Raw genomic sequence first — 19,579 nt, forward strand, 5'->3', positions numbered from 1 at the left:
GGCCTGCTGCTCTACAGGAGAGGCATTTATTTTGTTCATGGACCATTTTGGGTGAAGGAATGGCAAGAAATGAGCTTGCTCGGTATAGGGTGGGAAGTGAGAGACTCTGGAGGTCAAACTGAGGCAGCTGGACTTCATGGGTTAAGCAGGAGGCAAAGACACTTGCAGAGGGAACTGAGAAGATGCCGTTGGGTCAGGCTGTTGTGTAGTGAGATGTGAGGGGAAGAGGCCAGGGGTAGGAGGCCCCTAGCAGGAGGAGACATGAGGACTTTAGGAATGCATAGGCAGAGATTGGTGGGGGGTGCTGCCCACACATCATGTGAGGAGAAAAGGAGCCAACCATGAAGGGAAAGAGCACAGCACAAGGAAAACTGAAATGGATTGCTAAGACCCCCTCCCAGGGCCATGCACAGTACTCAGCCCTGTCTGCTCCCTTTCCTGTCTCCCTAGCAAGTACTTCTGCACTTGTTGGCAACACCCTACTTGTTTAGTCTTCAAATCATGTGTCAAAGGCCAAATAGAGCCTGGTCTATCCTCTACAGTAACACAATATTCCCAGCCCAGATCCCAGAGCAGCGAGTGAAGGAGGTGGTGAAGATTTTGATGTCATAGGTAATGGGGAGCCAAGGTAGGTTTTGAAGAAGGGAGGGGGTGTCTTATTGAAAATGTCATTTGAGCTAATAGTGGAAGTCCCACCACCAGCAAATAATCCTACACAAAAAGTGATTGGATTAATTCAGGCTATTAATTAATTCAATTTGTCCAGGGCCTAACTGCAGTCTTGAAGACAGGATGTAAAGCTGCTTGGGGGTCTATGGACAAAGGATAACGACAAAGAAGAATGGATTCAAGAAGACAAAGTATGTTGAAGAGAGCACAGGGATTGACTTCTGTGCTCTTATTTTGAATTCTATCATTTTGGAATGCAATGGGATCTTCCAAATGTGAAGAGTGAAGATATGGAAGAATGGAAGGTTTCTGATTCAAAGAACACCTGGAGACAAGTCCCAACTCTACCACCAACTGGCCCTGTGGCCTTAAGCCAGTCATTTACCTTCTCTGACCTCCAGATGGGCCAACCATATGACAATCCCTACAGTTGCTAACTTTTCCACCACGTAGTACAATTCAGTAACACCTAAATCAAATGTGAACATGTCACCTATATTATTGATGGTGAATGGGCTTGCAAATAAGAAAGAAACACGCAGGAACTTACAGATCTATGTTTCTCAAACAAGGTACGGGTGCCCCTGGGAGTGCTCAGTGGTGCCCCAAGGGGTATAAGGAGCCACAGGGTGAACAAGGAATGTCCTCTAAAAATGTCAATTATATTTGCTAGTCAGTGGTTTCAAATATATTTATATGATATCAAAAATAAATATATTATGGAGAGGAATACTATCTTCTAATACGTAAAAAAAAAAAAAAAAACAATAAAAACAGAACATAGGGTGCCTGGGTGGCTCAATTGTTGGGCAACTACTTTCAGCTCAGGTTATGATCACAGGGTTCCTGGATGGAGCCCCACGTCAGGCTCTCTGATCAGCAGGGAGTCTGCTTCTCCCTCTCCCTCTCCCCCTCTCTCTCTGTGTCAAATAAATAAATAAAAATCTTTTTTAAAAATAGGATATAAAACTTCAAAAATTTTTGAACAGAGGGAAGGGAGAGCTGTTTGGAACCATGTGTCTAGGCATGCTTAAGGGAGGTGGGTAAGATTATAAATAAAAGCAAGGCGAAAAGGAGAGAGAACGGCAAAATCCAGAGGCAGGAGAAAGCCTGAAAGAAGGGAGAGAAAGAGAACTAGCACAGCCTGGCCCTTCTGTAGTCATAGAAAGCATACAGCCACTGCAGAGAGAAGCCAGGGGTACAATTTCCACATCTGCTATTGCTGGGTTTGGAGCTGGCTTGGGAGATCACCAGGAACTATAAACTCCAGGGATTTTATTTTTCTTTCTCAAGTTCAAGGTTCCTTCTTCCTCTGCTCTTTTGGATACAGAGGCTTTTATTACCTTGGCAGAACAAAACATGAGCTGTTCTTCAAAGTGTCTTTCAGCTCGTTGAGCCCAGCCCTGCCTCTTTACCCCGTAAGGTGCTTTCCCCAGAGAAATCAGCCTCGGCGGTGAGTCCACGGGCCTCCGGGAGCTGTAATTTGCTCAAGGAATTCAAATAAACACACCACCCAGAGCAGAGCCGTGCCCAAGGTTGGAAAGCATCCACCTGCTGAAAGGCCCTGCTCCTTCCAAGTGTTAGCTTCAGGGGCTGACACAAGAAAGTCCCAACAATAGGAGGAGCACAGAGCTTTGCCCCAGCATCTACAGGCTTGTGGGAAGAGAGACTCTCTTTTTATGTTGTTATTCAGCAGCTGATGGGGAGGGAATGGCCGAGCTGGGGCCCTCTGAGCCTGGCTTCCGGTATGTCACTGGTCTGTCCTGGCTGTGGCCCCAGGCCGGCAAGAGCGGCCGGTGGACAGGGAGGGGGCACTGGGGTGGTCCTGGCCCCGGACTCAGCATCCCCCCCACCCCCGCTAGTGCCCGGTGCTCTCTAGAGTACATTTCCCAGGGCCAGTTGGGCGCAGACACCAGGATGGGGTCTGGAACAGAAACCCACGTAAGAATCCACAGTTGCCCTTGAGAAGGTTGCAGGGTGGAGAAGACACTTAACCAGTTATTTCAGCACAGAGTGAGGAGTTTCACATGAAGGGAAGTCAGGACGCTGTGCAGACTGCCTGTGCCTACTTTCACACTAAGGTCACTAGAATGTTGTGGGCTTGAGGGGTACCTAGAGGGGAGACATGGCCTGCCATGTAGGAGCTGCCGGAAGAAATGTGTCACCCCGTTGGGATTTAAGGGCATGGTTATGACACTTCAGCTACAGCTGACTTTCTTCTCACCTTCTTTTTCTATTCTGACCTTTTGGGCAAAAAACTCATATTTGAAGTGGGAGGGAACGGTAGGAGGGAAAAGTTCTTCTCCAGGCCTTGGATCCACGTGTTCCTGGTCACCAACATGGCAAGGCCTTTTTTCCAGAAGACAGTACCCTCAGGAGCTCAGAGGGCAGGTGACTGTGTGGCAGAATGTGAAGGACCACATGGAGCTCCACAGCGGAGGTGGGGACAGAGGGCTGGCAGAGGCCCACAGTTCCACAGAAGGCCTAGAAGGCATTCTCACTTCCTTCTCAACTTCCAGCCAACCAACAAGGTGGAAAATTATTTACTTTCCCTCCCTTCATTGCTCCTTTTCTCAAACATATTGGTGGTTTTATATCTTCTGGGTGTAGCAGAGTTGGAACATTCTATTTGGCAAGACGTCCCTTCTTAGGGAGTATTCAGAAAGAGCTGCCCTTTCGTGCTTAGAACAAACTGAGCCTCAGGTAGATGCGTTACTACCCAGGTGCTTCTGGTAGCTGCTGCCTTTGGAGGGAAGCTAGACCAGAGAAAATCAGCGAGGAATCTGCAGTTGCTGACCCTGAGAGAGGCAGGCAAAGGACTTGACAAGACTAAGATAGAGTTATTTGCAGGTTCTTACTGAAAACCAGTTGCACATATCAGATTTCTACATGCAGCTGTCTGAAAGCACAGACATATTGCCTTATCTAAATGAAAAAAAAAATGCATCGCTGGGCATGTCATTTGTCGTCATTTCTCTTCCTTCTGGGTGTTATTGTAGGACTTCCAGGCCCAGTAGAAAGGGACTAGATCCCAGAGAATGAGCCTTACGACCCAGCAGTGGTTCCCTCCAACTTCCAGAATAAATTTCAACTCCCCCTCTCCCACCGCTGCCAGCATTACCTAGGCCCTGTTATTCATTTCCAGTGGGGAAAAACGTTATCCCAAACTAAGCAGCAGGCAAACTGTATTTTGCATCTTTGTGGCCCAAATGTAACAAATCATCAGGGATGACTGTTTAAAATGAGAACTTAATCCCACTTTGACCTTCCCCTCACACTCATGCTTCTGCTCATCCCCCTAGTTGACTGTATTTCCTGAATACCTGTCAGTTGGCTGGGGATACAATTTGGCTACCCAAAATCAGAGAGAAATGAACCCTTATCATTTGCTTCTTAAATGTGCTAGGACTTTCCCTTTTTTTTCTCTCCCTTTTTTGATTGACATTCAGCATACCCAGCATCTTAGATAATCCTGCTACAGTTGTCCTTTGGTATAACTGTTAACCTGAAAAATAAAACTGTCAGTAATTTTACCAGCAAAATAGGTTTATTCAGGAATAGCAGAGAATTGCAATCTGGGACATGCAAACTACGTCCAAACCATAGGCAAGTCCAGAGAACAAAGGAGAGGAATGCTTTTTTATAGAGGAAAGGGGGGAGTTTGGAAAGGCTCTTAAAAGTAAAAAGTTCATTGGAGTAAACCAGGAGTTTGAAGTGTAGTGGCTTCTCATTAGCTGAGTTGTGACAGTCACTTATTGGCTGACCTGTTGCCAGGCAAGGAGAAAATCTTCCTCTGGCTAGGGTAATAAAGTAAGCTTCATTCTGTTAGGAACACAAATCACTCTCTTCCTCTTGGGGTCTGCAATTGATGATGAGTGGTAGAGAGTTATATTTCCCCCTCCTGGCTTCCTGACTCCATTTTAAAAGAGATTTCCTTTATTAACTTTCACACAGCCAGGATGAACTTGATAATGTTATGACCTTGGGAAATGATTTTTTTTTTAAAAGTGCAATCTTTCTCACTTTAAAATCTGGCTAGTTATAGAAGATTCTTTTTCCTGACTGTATAGCATTTTCTGAACCAGCACATTCTTTTGTCACCTTGCTGGTTTCTTTGCTACCAAGATGATAAACTTTGACATGTGCTCAACTTCAATTTGTCTAAGACATTTAATATTTTGACATCACCCTGGCCTCAGGGCACACCTATCTATAAAGGTTTTTTCAGCCTCCTCCTCCCCAGGCATTTTCAGGTGAACAGAGGACAGATAAGACTCTAGTCCCTACCCCTATGCCCCATGCCCACTCCATCCATTCTTTTTTAAAAATCTGCTTACATCTATTTGTCTTTCAGGACTCCGTTCAAGGCCATCTCTTTCTGAGAAGCCCTTCTTGACAGAGTCCCTCCTGCCACCTCACATGCACACACACACATCCTATAATACCTCTCTCTACACAAGGCTAAGGGCTCTTCTGTGCTACTGTGATCGCTTTGTTTACACTACCCATCTAGTACTATAAGAAAAATACAATTTTTAAAACGTGCCATAGTTTGGGGCACCTGGGTGGTTCAGTGGTTTAAAGCCTCTCCCTTCGGCTCAGGTCATGATCCCAGGGCCCTGGGATCAAGCCCCACATCGGGCTCTCTGCTCTATGGGGAGCCTGCTTCCTCCTCTCTCTCTGCCTGCCTCTCTACCTACTTATAATCTCTGTCTGTCAAATAAATAAATAAAATCTTTAAAAAAAAAAAGTGCCATATTTCTAACCTAATCGTAAAGTCCATGAGAAATATTTCCAGCTAACATTCATTTGAGAGCTTACTGTGCACCAGGTATCATTCTAAGAGCTTTCTACAGCTGATCTCATTACAGTTTTGGGACAGCCCTATAGTAGACTGTCTTGTCTACCAAACAACCAGTTCCTTTGTTCATGGCAGGCAGAGCCCTAATTTTGTTCAGATATCTACTACTTTTCCTAGCAACTCAAGGAAAGCTATATCCCAATTGGTCAAAACCAATAATTACTGTGATCCCATTTATCTTAGGGTGATTAGTTTCAGTATGGATATGTGAAAAAAATTTCAGCCAATGGGATATGAAGAGAAGCCTAATGAGCAGGGGACAAGGGGAGGTGCTTCTCAATAATTTCTGGATGCCAGAAAGTTCAGCAATCATTTTGCATTTAGCAGAGGAATTAGCCTGAGAATAAGGAGATGAAGAAAATGTCAGAACCAAGAAATGGAAAATAATTGTGTCTTTCATGGTGTGATTGATTACTGAGGTAACTGCCCCAGAAGTATCAGGAGTTCTTTTTGTGTGAGAAGATATAGTTTCTTTATTGTTTAAATTGAATTACTTGTAGTCAAAAGCATATTAATCATGATAAAATCCTTTGGAATGTTCTGTTATTATTTCCATTTTACAAATGAGATAATTGCAGCTCAAAGATGTTAAGTAAGTACTTTGCCCAAGATTAACTGCTTATAAAAAGGTAACCTGCCTCTAGGACTTTTTTCTTTTTTCTAAAAAGGCCTAAGTGGGGTCAGATTTGCTATCTAACTTGCTTACAACAAGCCCCACTCTCATCCCATGCTTCAGTGGAACTGCCCCTCCCAGTCACTTGCCTCAGTCCCAGGGCAGTGGGCCCCTCCCTCAGAAGACTGGCCCAACTCCCTACCAACCCCACATCTCCCAACTTGGGAGTTCTGCAGAGCCTTCCTTCTGGCGATGGTGGTGACAGGTCTCATTTCACAAACAGACCAAATCACACCTAGTTAAAATGCACTGCATTCAGGCTAGGGACTGAACACTGCCCACAACAGGCAAGGAGAGCTTCTGCAGACAACTGGCCTGAAGGATAAAGTGGCCAGGATGTAAGAGTAGAACATACACAGCACATATTGGAGCACTCCCTGAAGTGCCAGGTCTGGGGAACAGGAGATACTACATGACATGGCACTGAAGGACCTCGTCTTCATAAGACCATTATCCTCAAGAACAAGAGACAAAGCTGACTTTCCTAACACAAAGAGGCACAGATACTTAGATAAAATGCAAAGACAGAGAAATCGATCCCAAATGAAATAACAGGACAAGACCATGGCCAGAGATCTAAGTGAAACAGATACAAGTAACATGCGTGATGGAGAACTTAAAGTAATGATTATAAGGATACTCATGGGATTTGAGAAAAGAGTGGAAGACATGGATGAGACCCTTAAAACAGAGGTAAGGAATAACATAGCAGAGATAAAGAGCTCAATGAATTAAATGAGAAACACACTTGATAGAATGAAAAGGACACTAGAAGCAGAGAAATGAATTAATGACCTAGAAGACAGAGTAATGAAAAGTAATCATGCTGAACAAAAAAGAGAACAAAAGAATTATGTAAAATGAGACTAGATGTAAGGAACTCAGTGACTCCATCAAATGTTATAACATTCATTATTATAAGAGTCCCAGAAGAAGAATAAGAGAGAAAAGGGGAGAGAAAATTTATTTGAAAAAATAATAGTGGAAAATTTCCCTAATCTGGGGAAGGAAACAGATATCAAGATCCAGGAGGCACAAAGAACTCGCATCAAAATCAACAAAAGCAAATCCACACCAAGACATATTGTAACTAAATTGGCAATATATAGTGATAAAGAAAAAATTTTAAAAGCAGCAAGACAAAATATGACAGTAACTTACAATAGAAAAGGAAGAAAAATTTGCCATCTATCCTATGAGGCCAGCATTATTCTGATACCAAGACCAGATAAAGACATCACAAAAAGAGAACTACAGGCCAGTTTCCCTGATGAACATGGATAAAAAAAATTCTCAACAAAATGTTAGCAAACCAAATCCAACAGTACATTTAAAAAAAAAAAAAATCATTCACCATGAGCAAGTGGGATTTATTCCTGGGTACCAAAGGTGGTTCAATATTCACGAATCAATCAATATGACACATCATATCAATAAGAGATAGGATAAGAACCATATGATCATTTCTATAGACACAGAAAAATCATTTGACAAAGTACAACACCCATTCATGATAAAAATTCTCAACAACGTAGGGATAGATGGAACATTCCTCAATATCACAGAGACCATATATGAAGGACCCACAGCTAACATCATCCTCAATGGGGAAAAACTGAGAGCTTTTCCTCTCTGGTCAGGAACAAGACAGGGATGTTCACTCTCACCACTGTTATTCAACACAGTACTGGAAGTCCTAGCCTCAGCAATCAGATGATTAAAAAAATAAATAAATAAAAGCCATCAGCATGGAAGAAGTAAAACCGTCACTGTTTGCAGATGACATGGTACTATTTAGAGAAAACCCTAAAGCCTCTACTAAACAAATGCTAAAACTGATAAACCAATTCAGTAAAGTTGCAGGATACAACATCAATGTATAGCAATCTGATGCATTTCTATATACCAACAATGAAGCAGCAGAAAAAGAAATTAAGACAACAACCCCATTTACAACTGCACCAAAAATAATAAGATACCTAGGAACAAACCTAACCAAAGAGGTGCAAGACCTGTATTCTGAAAACCATAAAACACTGATGTAAGAAATTGAAGATGACACAAAGAAATGGAAAGACACCCCATGTTCATGGATTGGAAGAACAAATATTGTTAAAATATCTATACTACCCAAAGAAATCTAGAGATTTAATGCAATCCCTATCAAAATACCAACAACATTTTTCACAGAATTTACAACAAGCAATACTAAAATTTGTATGGAACCACAAAAGACTTTGAATAGTCAGAGCAATCTTGAAAAAGAAAAACAAAGCTGGAGGCATCACAATTCTGGACTTGAAGTTATATCCCAAAATTGTAGTGATCAAAACAGTATGGAGATGACACAGAAACAGACACACAAATAGAACAGAATATAAAACCCAGAAATAAACCCACAGCTATGTGGTCAACTAATCTTTTACAAAGCAGCAAAGGATATTCAACAAATGGTGTTGGGAAAACTGGACAACAACACGCAAAAGAAAGAAACTGGACCTCTTTCTTACATCATACACAAAAATAAATTCAAAATGGATTAAAGACCTAAATAGGAGACCTGGAACCATAAAAATCCTAGATAAGAACACAGGCAGTAACCTCTTAGACATTGGCCATAGCAACTTTTTCTAGATATGTCTCCTGAGGCAAGGGAAACAAACGCAAAAATAAGCTATTGGGACTACATCAAAATAAAAACCTTCTGCATAACAAAGGAAACAATCAACAAAACTGAAAAGCAACCTACAGAATGGGGGAAGATATTTGCAAATGCCATATCTAATGAATGGTTAGTATCCGGGGGCACCTGGGTGGCTTAGTTGGCTAAACACCTGCCTTTGGCTCAGGTCATGAACCCAGGGTTCTTCATTTGAGCCCCCTATCAGGCTCCCTGCTCAGCAGAGAGCCTGCTTCTCCCTCACCCTCTGCTGCTCCGCCTGCTTGTGCTCTGTCAAATAAAAAAAAATTAAATCTTAAAAAAAAATAGGATTAGTATCCAAAATATATAAAGAACTTATAAAACTAAACACCAAAAAAATCCCCAAATAATCCAATTAAAATGGGCAGAAGACATGAACAGGCTTTTCTCCAAAAGAAAACATACAGATAACAAGAGACATATAAAAAGATGCTCTTCGTCCGTTACCATCAGGGAAATACATATCAAAACTACAATAAGATAACATCTCACACCTGTCAGAATGGCTAAAATCAACAACACACACACACACAAAACCCAAAAACTGTTCTGTGACCCTGGGTTTTGAATGGGGCTTCATCCCTTAGCATCAACAAAGAGCATGGTCCAGGGTGGCCTGCAGAAAGTAGATTCAAGGTATCCCCAGAGCCCCAGAGCAGCTCTAGAACTGCTAGAGCATGGATCTGGCAAGCGGAGCTGTCTTAAGGACTTTTGGATCCTGCTTCAGCTTCTGCTCCACCATGGGTACCACGTCAGTATGGACATCAAAACCTTCAGTCAGCCTGCAAACTGACCAGAACTCGCAAATTCCTTATATAAATACTGGATCCACTCCTATCCTTCCCATGTCATGATCCGGGGAGGGGCGCCTGGCTCCTCCATTTGCCTCCAAATTTCCTGAAACTGAGTGGCTTTTCCCCCCCGTTGCTTCAGGGTGCTGGCGTTGGGGTGAAGGGGGAGTCGAGAAACAATGCCAGAAGCCATACCGAGATGCAAGATGGATGGCTGAGGAACCAAGCCCTCTTCTCTCTGTTGGCAAGAGCAACCAGGACAGTCTGCTCAGACCTGCTCTGTACACAGCCCCAGAAATCTGCCTAGAGCAGCCCGTGAGCGTGCGGAACTTTCTAAACGGGTAACGGAGTATTTACCTCACTGGTGAGGCAGTCCATGGCCCTAAAAGAGCTGAACACCTGCCCCTGCACCGCACGCCCCGACAACCAAAAAGAACGAAGAGCCGCCACGCATGCGCCTCACTTCCCACAGGTCCCTCTCGGCGCATGCCCAGTGGGAATCCGTCCGCTAGGGGCAGGTGGGTACAGCCTTGTGGATACCCAGGGTTTTGAACCCACACTGAGTGACTGCAGCAAGGGCACACCCTGCCCAAGAGGCTCTGAGTAACGCTCGTGTGAACAAAAACTTGACTCTGGGGCTTAAAAATGATATGCAAAACCTCTATGGAGAAAATTACTAGAGTTTACTGAAAGACAGAAAATAAGCCCCAACTAAATTAAACATGACAAGTCTATGAATTTCAATTATTATAAAATCTCCAATCCTCCCCAAACTATTAATTGAACATAATGAAGAACAATAAAAGGAAACTTGAATTACCAGATATTAATGCTTGAAATGAAGTAACTAAGATTTCAAAAGCACTGGGTAGACTAGTGCTTCTTAAACTTTTCTGCTCATAGGAATCTCCTGGGGATCTTGTTAGTCACAGGTCCTAATTGAGAAAATTTGGGATGCAGCTTGAGCTTCTGCATTCCGAACAGGCTACCAGGTGATGCTGATGCTGCTGGTCTGCAGACTACACTTTGAGAAGCAAGGGAGTAAATAACCGAAAGAGAGCTCAGAAACAAACCTACGCATTTATGAAAGCTTGCTATACAGTAAAGAGGGCATAGCAGGTTAGTAGAGAAAGTGAACTGTTTAATAAACTGGGCTGTCCCATGGTCCTTACCAAAGGGACACAAGAATGTTAAAATGAAGGAGAGATTCGAAGATTCTGTGTGGTTGCTCTGAAGATGGAGGAAGGGACCACAAGCCAAGAAATGGGCTCTAGAAGCCAGAAAAGGCAAGGAAATGGATTTCTCCCCTAGAGCCCGAAGAAGGAATGCAGGCCTACCTACACGTTGATTTTAGACAAGTGAAAGCCGTTTCTGACCTTCTGACCTCGTAAGATATTAGATTTGTTGTGTTAAGTCACTAAGATTGTGGTAATTTGCTACAGGAGCATTAGGAGACAAATGCATCATATCATAAAGGGCACCATAAAACAAAGTGAAAAGATAAGCCACAGGTTGGGAGATTTTTGTAAAGCATACAGCATACAGGATTAGTGTAAGAATATAAGGTGAATGATAAGTCGATAAAATAGGACATGTGATCGCTAGGAAAACAAGCAAAAGATATGTATAGAATTCACAGAGGCCAAGAGCTATAAGATGTACAACCTCACTAATAATTCCGGAACTGCAAATTGGAAAAAAATTTAAAATTTTGATAATGCCAAGTGTTGATGAGAATGTGGAACAATGGGAACTTTCATTTAAAAAATACCGACAAGAGTGAATATTTTTGCCATGACTTTGGAGACAGCGATTTGGCAATACTTAGTGAACTTGAAGGCACTTGTTCTCTGACTCAATAATTGTACCTGTAGGTATTTCATTAGAAACATTATCACGTGTGAGTACTTGGAGAAACTTATAATACTATTCATTAAGGCATTTTGATAATAATAAACATTGGAAGCAATCTAAATATGCTTCAATGGGCAAATGGATAGATTGTGTGTGGTATATTTCCGCAATGGAATACACACTACAATTACATTGAATGAATCAGCATTTCCTCTTTTACCTAACTATACATATAATTATGCCTTAGGTTATTTTTCTGTGTCTAGTTTCTATATAGACTGAAAAACCTTTGAAAATTTGGCCATGTCTTTACCTTAATTAAAAATTCTGCAGTGAGGTGTATTTTTTTTTTAAGATTTTATCTATTTATTTGACGGAGAGAGACACAGCAAGAGAGGGAATACATGCAGGGGGAGTGGGAGAGGGAGAAACAGGCTTCCTGCTGATCAGAGAGCCTGATGAGGGGCTCGCTTGATCCCAGGATCCTGGGATTGTGACCTGAGCTGATAGCAGACACTTAATCTTAATGAATGAGCCATCCAGGCACCCCCTACAGTGATTTTTTTTTAAGTTTTATTGGGGTATGATTGATAAACCATAAACTGCAGATATTTAAATTGTACAATGTGTTAAGTTTTGACACATGTATAAACATCACCATGATCAATGTAGTGAACATAGCCATCACCCCCAAATGTTTCCTTGTGTCCTTTTGTAGTCTCTCTGCCCCCTCCCTCCAATCTCTCCCATTCCCAAGCACCCACTGATCCACTTTCTGTCACTATAGATCCGTTTAGATTTTCTAGAGTTTTATTAAACAGAATCACCTGATATGGATTCTTTTTTTGTCTTGTTTCTTTCGCTCAGTATAATCATTTTAAGATTCATCCATGTGGCTGTGTAGTTCATTCCTTTTGATTACGAGTAGGATTCCATTGTATAGATACACTACAATATGTTTATCCATTTGCCTCTTGGACATCTGGGTTGTTCCCAGTTTTGGACTATTACAAATAAAGCTGCTATGAACATTGTGTACAAGTCTATATGTGGGCATCTGGTTTCTTTTCTCTTAGGTAAATTCATAGAAGTGGAATGGCTGGATTAAATGGTAGACATATGTTTAACTTTTTAAGAAACTGCCATAGTGGTTGAACCATTTTACATTCCCATAGCAGGCTTCAGTGAGTTTTAAGAGTAAGATCTGGCACTCTCATTAGGCATGGGAAAAGGGCCTTTGCATATGTAATTAACTTAAGGATCTCGAGATGAGATCATCCCAGATTTAGAGTGGGGCCCAAGTCTCATGATGATGTACTTATAAGAGAAACGCATACAGAGTTAGTGACGGAGATGGAGAGGACAGAGGCAGAGTGGAGTTACGCCGCCCAGGATAAGGAATTCCTGGAGCTCCCAGAACCTGGACCCTACACGCTGGGCTGTAGACTCATGCCCTTGCCTTCCCCACTGTACTCCCACCGGTGTGCCTCGCCTGCCCTCTCACCTGTCCTTTATCTTCTCACCTGTGCTCTGTCCTTTTACCACCTCCCCAAGGTGTGTAGCTCTTTTGCAGGGTTCAGGAAGGGTAAGACTGTTGAAGTGTAGTTAACCTCTACTCAGTTCAGGGGAATGACATTACGGCCCCAGCTGGAATGTAAGCTCTCTGAGAGGGCAGGGAACCAACATGTTAAGGATTTAAACTCCTAACACTTGCCAGGCACGTCTAGCTACTCTAGCCTATCGAATCCTCACGAGAACCTTGTGAGTAGATATTTTTATCTCTCTTTCACAGCACACTAAACTCAAAGAGCTTGTCACTTGCCCAGCATCTCACAGGAGGGACTCACGCAGAGCTCCAGCTGGCCCCCAACTCCAAGCTTTCTGTGCCACGGCCCTGGGGAAGCAACGGCACCAGACCTTCCATGTACTTGCTAGCTCATTTCCTCCAAGATGATCAGTGCTGGAGAAATGTTTGCATGATGCTGAAAGTAGTTTATCCTCAGCCAGCATGTCCATTAAATAGTCTACATATTCTTTTTCCATTAGAGCTTCATCTCTCTGAAGCTTAAAATAGGGTTGGAAATTTGCTGTGTTTGACCTATTTTCACCCATTAGCATAATTTATCAGACTAGAGAACTGAGAAGCTCCTGGATAAAGATGAAGGAGCCCAAGAATTTCAGCACGGGGGGGCAGAGGGAACCATGAAGGCCCTGGGGTCTTAGGAGCATGTGGGGGGAGAAAGGAGGAAGGCTGACAATGGCCCAGAATTTGAGGCAGGAGAAAACAAAGACAAACTCTCATGGCAGAGTGAAGCAAGTCCCCGGACTCAGACCCCAGCCCTGCCACCCACCGTCTGGGAACCTGTGGCACCCACCTGCACCTCTGTTTTTTCCTCCGAAAGCTCTCAGAGGCTACCAACCTCACCAGGTTGATGACACTAACTCTAATGGGGTGATGTTTGTAAACAGAGCTCATAAAGAACCCAAAGAACGAGGTATTTACAGTGTTCCACATGACATGACTTCTTCCTTGCTTTGGATTCAAGCTCTCAGTCTGAAAGATGGGATGTGCTTTGAGGCAGGGACCATCTCTATGTTCCTCAATTCTCTGGGACCTAGAATGGTGCCTTGCAGAGAGCAGGTACTCAGAGACATCTGCTTGAATGAATGATGAATGAATGAGTTGAGCTTCTAACTCCTCAGGCCATGGCCCTGCGAAGCTATTACTATCATGTTCCCCGACCTCCTCTCGGGGGTCCTCAAGTGCTAGTCTTTCCAGAAGCAGTCACTGGAGGATTATGGTAACAGGTGAGAGCAGCTAGTAGGAATGGGGCAAGCATGGTAAGCAAAGTTCAGTTCAGGCACAGGAGGAAGAGGCCCACGAATCATCTGTTTGCTGGCCACCAAAGACCCGGGGTTGGTGTGGGAACAGCCAAGTGCAAGAGTGCGACTAGGGAAGGAGGCAGTGATCTAAGGATAAACAGGAGGTGGGCATCATACAATGAGATAAAAGCAAAAGCAACAAAGGGAAATGATAATAATAAAATGATAAATAATAATAAAGATCAAATGACCCTTTTAAAACACATAATACACGCACACACACCTAAATTGTACTTACGTTTACTCTAGTTGGTGATTTACACAGATTGTGTTTGGTGTTGGGGGTTTCAGATAAAATGTTTCCTGGGTGCGTGTTCCTTCTCCAGATCCCAGCCAACACTGTGTTATGTTTCCATCCATGGGTGGTAGTACACATGCTGCTCATTTCCAATTGCCACTCCTGATGACTTTTGGCAGGAAAAGCACTGGTCCTGGTCAAGATGAGACAGTGATTTGGTACCATCAAAAGAAAAATTGAGATGGATTCTTACAATGGGTTGAATAATGGTCCCCTGCCCCCAAATATGTCTATGTACTAATCCCTAGAACTTGGGACTGTTACCTGATTTGGAAAAAGAAAGTTTGCAGGTTTAATTACCTTAAAAATCTTGACATGAGATCATCGTGGATCATTCAGTGGGCCCTAAATCAGATGACCAATGTCCTTGTAATGGAAAGGCAGAGAGAAATTTGAGACAGAAAAGGAGAAGAAACCATCAGGAGAAGGTGAGATGAAGATAGAGGCAGAGAAAGGTTCGATGAGATTATAAGCCAAGGGGTGCTAAGGATTGTCCACAGGCCCTAGGAGCTAGGAGAGAGGCATAGAAGGGATTCTATCCCAGGGCCTCGGAAGGAAGTGTGGCCCCGCTATCACTGTGTTCCCAGACTTCTGCCTCCAGACTGTCAGAGAAGAAATTTCTACTGTTCTAAGCCATCCAGTTTGGGGTAATTTGCACAGCAGGCCTATGAAATGAATAGAATTCTGAGCTGCTATCTTGTCACAAATGTTCCCTGTGAAAGTTATAAACACCCAAACCATCAATCCAAATTCCAGTCATGGGAAGTCCCCATGGAAGCCCTAGCCAGCTTCTCTGGGCTCAGACAGTAGTCTCTTGAAGTACTTCCCAGGGGGTCCTAGGCTCCTTGACTCCCGAGGCTCCTTGACTCCTTCTTCAGAGCTTTGCACCTTTCGCTGCCTTATGGGTCCCGTACAACTGTCCCTAGAAATGTACTCAGTTGAGCCCCACACCCTGGCTTTTGAGGACGTTTAGCACCATTTCTCATCTACCCAAGTTCAAAGGCTTAGAAGAGTCTTAAGATGTACCTGAAATCCTCCCAGGGAGGGTATGTTGATTCTGATTCTGGCAGGTAGAGCATCTTGGTAGTATCAGGCTTGTACCAAGGAGTGTCATCACATGAAGGACTAGGGAAATGTGTTCTGAGGGGTTAGACGTAGTTTGTATTTCTGATAAGACCTGCCTGGGCAGACAGTGAAGGGGATGCCCTTGCGTTCTAATTTCCTCCAGTCTCCCTTCAAAAGCTCCCCTGCCCTGAAGCATTCAGGACCTCCCTGTGGGTCTGCTCGTCCCTCTGCAGGGCCCATTCTGCTGCCCCCCTCACGGCTTCTAAAAAATGAACCTGTCCCCTGTCTGTTGGCCTAGGCCTTTCTCCAGTGCTAAGGGACAGTATCATTAATGTGTTAATTAGGTCAGTTCAGGAGTTTGACAAATTTCTCATGATGGAGACCAGATGGAGAAAGGTGGGTTGGATAGTGTACCCGTGGGCGGATTAGTAGTTGGCTAAAGCCTCTTACCCAGGGGGGAAAATCCTTGGCCATCTGAAGGGAGATTTATTTGCCTTTGGCCCAATCCTAGTCAACATTTTAACCAAGAATTTGAATAAAATCAAACAGACAAGCTTATTTAATTTGCAAATGACCCGACCCTAAGCAATGTGGAACACATTTGTTCACATATTCATTGTTTTTTTAAATATGAAATGATGGATCACAAGGAATAAATCAGAATCCATGTAACTTTTGTTGGTTTCAAAAAATAATCCACAAAAGTGAAAGATAGTTTAAAGCGCTTCTTTAGAGAGAAGATTTAGTGGTTCTAGTTTATTTTAAGCTCAATATGAGTCAACAGTCTGAGAAGTTTTTAAAAGGACATAAATTTAGGTTGGATTTCTAGAATGTGCAGGTCCAGATCTAGGGTGGTGATCATTCTGGTACATTCTGCACTGTCAGAACCTAGCTGCATTTATGACTGTGGTTCTGGATATCATGGTCAAAGAGAGACATGGCTTATTGGTGGGCACTGGGCGAGACAAGTCAGGGTGGTGATGAATTTAATAGGCTTGTCACCTGAGCAAAGTTGCTTTTTAGTCCAGAGAAGAACACACTCAGGGACATATATTGCCTGTTTTCACATATCTGAAGAGCCATCCCCTTGAGGGGTGGGAGTATAGGTTGTTGGGGGCAGGTTGACATCTTGTGCAGCTTCAGAGAGTGAAAAAGAAACAGAGGAAAGTCTGAAAGGACCAGGATTCATTTTATTTATAAAAACCAGAAGTGTTACAGGGGCACCTGGGTGGCTCAGTTGGTTATGCGTCCGATTCTTGGTTTTTGGCTCAGGTCATAATCTCATGGTTATGGGATTGAACCCCACATCAGGGTCTGCGCTCAATGTGGAGTCTGCTTCAGATTCTCTCTTTCATTCCGTCTCACACACACTCTCTCTCAGATAAAAAAAAAAAAATCAGAGGAGTACAATAAATGGTGTAGCCCCCCCCCCCGTGAGGAGGTGATACTCCCATCCTTGGAAGTATTCAAGCAAAACTATCACTGCAGTGATCCCCAGAGTGGGCCAGACTGGGATCACTGGCTGGTTGGGGTCCTCTTCCGCCTTCAGCAATAAGGGTATGTCCTCTTAGAAGCCACATGGTTGGTCGTAAAGGATGGTTCTTCCACAGGCAAGGCTGCCACTCTTGGTTAGTCTTGAGTGGAGTTATCGCTGGTTACAGTCTCTAAATAAGCCCTCAAAGTTCCCTTTGAACGCATCCCTTGAATAATGTATTACTTGTATGCAGTATTTTGTTAGGATTATTTTGATTTCAAGTGGAAAACAGCTAACCTAAATAAGCCTAGAGAAAAAGGAATTTCTTTTTTCATATAACAAACAATTTGTTCATTTGATTTGGAGGACAGACGCGGGGCTGGTCTCAGAAACAATGGTTCGGAGGCTCCCTCTCCACCTCTGAACCCCGCTTCCTCTGTTCAGAATCCAGGGCTGTGACGAACTCCACACAGCCTTCATTCCAGCTGGTAACCCAGTAAAACCAAGAGGTACACGTTCTTCCTAGGGAAGAGCTCTGATTGGCTTGGCCTGGGTCATGTGTTCACCTCTTGAAACCAATCACTTTGGCCAAAACAAAAAACAAACAAACAAACAAACAAACAAAAACAAAAAACCACCTGGGGCCTATGATTGGCCAGACCTGGGTCACTTCCTCACTCTTTTGGCCCAGGCGAAAGGGCAGTGATCAGTGGTCAAAATCACAGGCTAGATAATGGGAGGAGCCAGGGAGATGGAACAATAGCTCTCCATTACTGGGCTTAAGAGTTTACCAGCACTTTTTTTTTTTTAATGATTTCTTTATTTATTTTAGAGAGAGGGAGTGCGAGTGCACGTACAAGCGGGAGGGCAGGCGGAGGAGAGAGACTCGCAGGCAGAATCCGCACAGAGCGAGAGCCTGACTGGGAGCTCGATCCCACCACCCAAGCAGAAACCACGAGTCCCGCGCTCTACCAACTGGGCCATCTGGGCCCTCCCAGAGCACTTGCGCACACAGCATTTCGTTTGATTCTCACTATAGTCCTGCGACGAATGCGGAGCACACACATCATTGTTCTTCACCATACGATGCCATTTCACCTTACAGAGGCTGTTGGTCACGTGATGCACAAAAATACTCTGACTCACTTAAAGAACACTGTCACAGGAAGGATAGATAGATTCACTGAATGGCCCTTCTTGTCGTCTGATACCGTCCTTGCACACTGAAGCTATTTCAAGAGCTCTGGATAGAAGAAAACTCCCTTTTGAGTTTTCTGATAGCAGGTCCCTGGGGAGTGGCTTAATACTATACAAAACGTGGATCAGTAGTAAGGCTGTCACTAGACTCCCTGGGGACCCACCATCAGAAGCATGGGTTCTCCCTCTCTTCTCCCAAACCCTTTCCGGGTTCTTTCTCTATCAGCAAAATCAGAGGCCATTAAGAAAGTAAGACAGGTGTGATTTCCAGCAATATTGCCATTGGCATCAGGCCATTTACTTTTTCATGCTTGCATTTTTATTTATTCTTTTGTTTATCCATGCATCCATTCATTCACACACACACACACAAAAGTTGTATAGAGCATCTGTATGCTGATTAGTGGTTAGGCAAAGCAACTTTAACAAAGAGATCCCAAAATAGAATAGCTTAAGAAAAATAGTGGATTATTTGTCTTTCATGTAAGTGCCTGGAATGAGCTGTCCCAGGTGGTGGGGGGCTTTGCTAGGGACTCAGGTTCCTTCCATCTTGTGGCTCTGCCATCCTGAGGGTATAGTTCTTGTTCTATATCGTGGGAAGGGAAAAGCAAAAAGGGACAAGCTACTCCACAGTTAGGAATGTGAAGTGGAAACTCACCTTGCTTCTGTTCTTAACCCATTTGACAGAAACCTTGTCAAGGCCATGCCTTGCTCAAAAAGAATCAGGGAACATAGTTCTAGCTAGGCAGCCACATACTCAGCCAAGAATGGGTAGTTGGGAATGGCGTGAGCCTCTCTCTCAGGGTGCTTGTAAACTAACACAAGGCAGTGTGGAGGAAAGGTCAGGGGAGTGGGGCCAAGAGCGTAGAAAGTTCACAGGAGGAGGCATGACTTGAACTTGAGATGCTTAGAACGGGCTCCTGAAGGAGATGGCATTTGAGCTGGTTGGCCTGGGCTTGAAAGATGGATATGAACCTGAACATGAAAATGGGTGAGGACAGCAGACAGCACAAAGAGCAGTTAGCAACTGTCAAGTGAAGGGCAGATTCTTCCGTGAATGAGGGATTCTTCAGCTAACCCTTCTGGACAGCTCTATGCACATACTCCCCCATT

This window comes from Lontra canadensis, unplaced genomic scaffold (assembly GCF_010015895.1).
Source record: "Lontra canadensis isolate GAN:19392208 unplaced genomic scaffold, GSC_riverotter_1.0 scaffold75, whole genome shotgun sequence".
Taxonomy (NCBI): domain Eukaryota; kingdom Metazoa; phylum Chordata; class Mammalia; order Carnivora; family Mustelidae; genus Lontra; species Lontra canadensis.